This window comes from Notamacropus eugenii, chromosome 1 (genome assembly GCF_028372415.1).
Source record: "Notamacropus eugenii isolate mMacEug1 chromosome 1, mMacEug1.pri_v2, whole genome shotgun sequence".
In the NCBI taxonomy this organism is placed as follows: Eukaryota; Metazoa; Chordata; class Mammalia; order Diprotodontia; family Macropodidae; genus Notamacropus; species Notamacropus eugenii.
Genome location: NC_092872.1, coordinates 150560167 through 150566166, shown reverse-complemented (window position 1 = coordinate 150566166; position 6000 = coordinate 150560167). Strand labels below are relative to the sequence as shown.

General features: G+C 38.8%; 1 long non-coding RNA gene across 4 annotated transcripts in view; it reads right to left on the bottom strand.

The window, feature by feature from the left end:
• Positions 1-3332: 3332 nt before the first annotated feature.
• The window catches only part of LOC140508719 (uncharacterized), a 48563-nt gene continuing 45895 nt past the window's right edge, over positions 3333-6000 (bottom strand). For all 4 annotated transcript variants that reach the window (XR_011968500.1, XR_011968499.1, XR_011968498.1 and 1 more), the window contains one exon: positions 3333-5121. This is a non-coding gene — a long non-coding RNA (uncharacterized lncRNA). The remainder of the gene's footprint in view (positions 5122-6000) is intronic.

Here is a 6000-nt window from a genome sequence, read left to right as displayed (position 1 = left end):
AAATCTGTGTTCCTTTAGATATCTGATTGAGTTCTATATTCATGTCTGGTGCTGCACCAATGCCAGGACACAAGGTCCACCAAAAAGGAGATCTGAGATGTGCAAATGCAGGTGGAGTATCAAGAAACTATAATGCTGTTCACGATGGTGTTCATGGTCTTATGATATGGGCTGGATGAGGCATGTACTGCTGGGTGCACTTAACCCTTTAGTATCATTCTGCCCTCAGAATGTTTCATGCCTGCCATATTCTAGCAATTTATGTATGGCATCTTTCAACACATATGTTGACTCAGTGTAGGCACAGTTCTGAGCTTGCTGTTGCTGACTGGAGGGCAAGGCAGGGCATTAATCCTCTGAGTCACAGTCAGGATTGTAAGGATATCTGCCCAAAAGGACAGGGAGGGGTATGTGGGTAAGAAGGACTAAGGAAGAAGCAGAAGAGGAGTGTTTACCAACCCCAAGCCACACCTTTTCATCAGAATTCAGTTGGTGCTGTACAGGAAGAGAATCTATGGGTGTGATCTTATAAACACTGTTATGGAAAGGGATTTCAGAGTGCAATTAATTTCCCTTACCAGTCAGCAAATTGAAGAATTATTTAAGCAAAGGATACTTTAGCTGAACTTGAAAGATAGGGCATGAATGAATGGTATTAATGAATACCAACCAAACCATGAACTTTTGGGAAAATTTCTAGCTTAGTGCAAACATGGAAATCAATTAAATGAAAACTTTAAAATGAATACATAATTCTTAACAGTAGACTTGAAGACACACATCTTGCAAATGTGATGAGATCAGATAACGAATCAATGCCTTTCTTGGACTTTGGTGGATGTACCATGTCATAAAATTACACAATCCTCGAAGTGGCAAATGAAAGTAAGGGTCAAATTGCAGAGAGCTGAATTTGGATGCTCCTCTGTCCACCTGAGGGGATAAAAAATAAAGGGAGGCATAAAAGTAAATCATGCATTTCCCGTGTCCTTTCCACTATTTTCATTCTAGTTCTTTTGTTAGAAATTCTATAGCCTGCTGCTAGCTCACCCTGAAAGTTGGAGGCAAAATTGCCCCTTCTGTATTTCAAACTGTGTAATGAATATGATGGTCAATGGGAGTGCTGCCCCTTCAAGGGTTAGATCAGAGTTTTAATCAAGGAAGCATGGTACTATTAGCAGTAGAAAGCTCCCTCCTGGAAGAGGCAATGTGGATCATTAGAAAGAGAGTTAGATTTGGAATGAGAGGACCTACATTTAAATCTAGGCTCTTTTTTTTATGACCATGGACCAGATTTCCTAAAATCTAAAATGAAAGTGTAGAACTAGACCTGGAAGGTTGTTCCCAGCCTCAAATCTATGAGCCTGTGATCTTGTGTCTAATCACTGCTGTGTTCTTTTCCAAGAACTTGTGAATGGTCTTAATGGGAGCTGAACAGAGTAACGGTATGTTACTATATCCCCACTGAAATAACTAGAAAGTAATGGGTTATGAATTGTTAGTTGACAATTATATCATCAAGGATAGCTAATCAATCCATCAACCAAAGTAGTCAAGCTCCTGATAAAGAGGTATTTAGAAAGGAATATCAACTCATTTAGTCAGGTAGGATATACCATGGAAACAACACTGGATTTAAAGTCAGAAGACTCATGTTGGAATCTTGGCTCTGCTAATTCTAGTTGTCTGGCCTTGGGCAAGTGATTTTGCCTACTGTGGTCTCTGATTCTTCTTCTGTAAAATGAAGGAATTAAATCAGGGGTTTCTGCAACCCGAAGCAGCAATGTTTTGCTATGTTTGCTCAAAGACTATTGGAAGCCATTTGCTTTCTAAGTCATTGTTAACTAAGACTAACAATCATTAGCTGGTAGAGTCATTATGGGGGTATGGTATAATATGAACAACAGACTGACCTGCTCAGGAAACTTTGGTGCTTATATCCAGGTAGTAAGAGGAAGATGAGGCCACTTGTATGCCAAACTCAAAAAATGCCAGTCTATATGGGGCAAAGTAGAGTTCTGGTAATATATGATCCTAGATTTAGAACTAGAAGGGACCATAAAGGCCAATTAATCCAATTGTCTCATTTTACAAGGGTTAAGTAATTTACCCAAGGTCACAAGCTAATGAATATCTGAGGCAAGACTTCAACCCAAGCCTTCCTGACTTGAAATACAGATGGAACCCTGGAAGGTGGATGTTATCTTAACATGAAAGGATATTGCCCAGCATAAAAGATTTCCAATGACTGATTTTTTAGTCTTGCAGGAATAAACATTGACTTCTTTTCCTACCCCAGTGCAATTCCAGATAATCTCCTAAAGTCCTCTACAAACATTTAGCAGTCATCTGTCATGGAGGACACTCCATTAACTAGACTTAAATTAGATATCTTTGTGACAGCTGCTGGAGCTATCACTTCCCAGATTGACTCCCCCAGTGTCCTCCATTTCATGCCTTCTTGGTGACAAAACACAACTACAGGACCTAAGAGAAAAAATGTGATAAAGCCAGGGCTTAAAACTTGGTGCCATTATCCTGAGGGAGTGCCACCCCCACACCTGACCATTGTTCAGAGGTAACTCCAATGAGTCTAAAAACTGAATTAATGTTAATTGCAGGGAAGTTCTTTGTTCACATCTATTTTTGTTTTCTGCAGGTCTCCAGGGAATAGGACATTCAGGCAAAAATGTAAGATTTGGAAATTAAAGCCTCTAAAGAATGTCTACTCCAAGTGCTCATGGGAACCACAAACCTCACAGCCTTCTCATCCTAGTTCCCAACAAGGAGGAATACAACTGTCTGAAGCAGCAATAGGGCAGGCTCGGTTCACAGAACAGAGTCACACCCGCTGGGACATTCATAGGTTCACACAACAGAGCCACACCCACTGGGACATTCATAGGATTGTAGATTTGGAGGTTGATGGACCTTTGGAGTTCTTTTATTTCAGCTTCCTCACTTTTCTAATGAAGAACCTGAAGCCTTGAGAAGTTAAATGAATTACCTAAGGTCATACAGGTAGAAGATGCAAAGTTGGAGATCAAACTCAGGTCCTTTGACTTAAAGTAGATCACTCCACTGTCCCATGCTGCCTAGTTCAACCTCAAGGATTTACCTATGGGGAAACTGAGGCCCAGAGAAACAATGAAGAGTTTTGACATGAGAGTAGTAACAAGGCACAGTGGAGAGAGAACTGATTTTTGAGTCAGAACACTTGCCTTTCAAACTTGTCTTCTTCACTTACTAACTAGCATGACCTTGAGCAAGTCCTGGTAGCAGAATAAAAGGAGAAAGAATTCAGCCAGTGAAATAATGCAAATATGAGGCTGTTAACATAGAAAGTGAATCTATTTATTGTAAGCACCCCCTGTTTCATAGAACACTAAAAACGTTTGCATATGGAAGAAATCCTGATGTTGTCCCTCAGAAGAAAGAAATACATCATGGCACATGGGCACTCTCTACTTAGGATGTTCAAATACTCAAGTAGAATTAGCCTTCTAGGTGGGTATTCCTTCCAATGATTCGAGCTGTGACTCTTCTATGCTTGATCATTCTTGTTCAGATTTAAGTTTGTTCCAGGAGTTGACCCAATAAACTTCAGGTTATGGTTTTTTAATTGACATCCTGAGAATATCCATGAAGCACATGATCCATCCATCCATATCTCTCACCATGTCACAAGCCCATCTTCCTCAATCATCCATCCCTTTGACAATATTCTTTATACCTCTTCTTCAGTGTAAATGCTTATTTGTGACAGGTTACAGCCTGCTCATGCCCACCCAATGCCTTTCCATTGTCCTCTGCATGATTCTTAGTTTCAATTACTTGTAGTTGCACAGCCATACAAAAAGAAAGGAAGAATGTCAATATTAAAAAGATGGTCTTTGTTTCAGGGAGAAGTCTGAGGTCACTAAAAGAACTTTATAATTCCGCAAAGGAAATCTACCTATTGGACTCTACCTGTTCATCTCTGGGCACAACTACAGGTCCATTTCCAGTATTTGTCCAAGAGACTAGACAGACAGATAGACACACAGACAGATAGGCATTATTTACCACATCTTTCAATCTTTTTATAGACATTGAAAATATAATACACACACATTGATGGACAAGTTTTCAAAAGCATTATTACAATTATTATTCATCATCCACTTTGCTTTTCCTGTATGGATAGTTAGGTCAGACTCTTTAGAATGATTATAGACATCATTTAGAAAGCTCTTCAGTGTTCAAGGGTTTAATGCTATCAACACAATGTCATTCCTAAGCAGGAAAATCCAGAGAACCTTACTCTCTGTTGGGAGTCCTTCAATTTCTAATTAAAGCATTTTTTTACTATATGGATATATATTATATATACCATATAATATATATAGCAATGATACTTCTGTGTCTTCTAGAAGCCTTTGGCCTCTCACATTGCTTACTCCTGAAACAAATTTTCTTCTGTATTTTTCACTATCCTTGACTACTTTCACTTTTGCCCTGAAGTTACCAAGTATAAAATTATATGTTAACTTAATTTTGTGGGCCTTATCAAGTTCTTCATAGAACTTCCTTATCTCATTACCCTTTATAATGAATGTTGGGGCATAAGCTGCAATCATTTTTTGTAAGTACTTGTCATGAGAAGTAACATAGCATGATGAGAGACAGTATTGTACAGTGGATAGAGAATTGACCTTAAAAACATGACGACCTGGAATGAATTTATTAAGTGCTTAATTATATGCAAAGTACTGTGCGAAACTGGGAATACAAATGGAAAAAATAAGAGCTCTTGCTCTCAAGGAGCTCACATTTTAATGAGGGACATAACACTTATGGAAGGTTTCAGCTGCACGTCAGATGAAAAGGTCCTGTGGTCCTTTGGATGCAGCAGCAAAACAGATGTCGATGCTTCTTTAATTTCATTTCCACTGATACAATGATATCAGTTTCTGATGTTGAACCATTTGATAGTGGTAAGAACTTTCTTTTCTGGATCTTTAGTAAATGTAACTGTCTTGCCTCTGATATATACCGGCTATATGATCCTGTATAGATCACTCAACCTCTCAGTGCTCCAACGTCTCCAGAAACATCACTTTTTCCAGTGGATAGTCTAACCTATAAAAGAGAAAATAAGGACAGGGAAGAATAGATAGCTGGCTATGTAGATGAAGCCAAAGAAAAGTGAAATATAGTAGGTGTTAGATTCAGTATTAAGTGGAATGGTTGGTGGCAACTATACCACCCTTGGTTTCCTTGCTCATTCTCTGCTTTTCCCATGAAATAAGCATACTAGTCATATAATCTCTTATGAATGAGTTAGCCAACTGGGGGGATATAATATCTAACCACAAGATGGTGCACCAACTAACCATGAATAGTTTAATAACTTCTCCCCCTACACTCTAGTAAATTACCTCATGCTCTATCTATCTCTTTCAAGTTTATGTGTAGCCTCAATCAGTCCGGAGGTTTAATGGAATCTAATAGGTAAGATCAGGAATATGCTCAGAAATTACCCTTCAAATACTAATCTTTCATCACTTAGCTTGAGACCCCATTCCATGTAAGTTCCCCTCATCATTCATGACCACCCAAAGTCATAGATGCATAATTTACTTTTAATGGCCATGTGGTTTGGTACCAACATAGAAAACATGAATAGACATTTAAAAATACAATGCATAACAGGCTACAATAATATTACAGCTGGGGTTGATTTTTCTCCTTTTTCTCCATTTCTCGTCCCAGATGGTCTGAAAGGAACAGAAGAAAAGGAATCAAGATAAAATTTTAACAGGAACTTCCCCCAGCACAGTTTTCTGAGGAAGCAAGATGAGAGAAAGGCTATGGACTAGGCTCTGCTTGCTCTCATCAACTACAGCTACTAGCTCAGCCTTAATTTTGTCTCATCTGTATTTCTGGGCACCAATACTCTCTGTTTCATTAGTCTTTTCCCAGCCTGCTCCCATTCAAGTTAGCAATTCATATCCATCC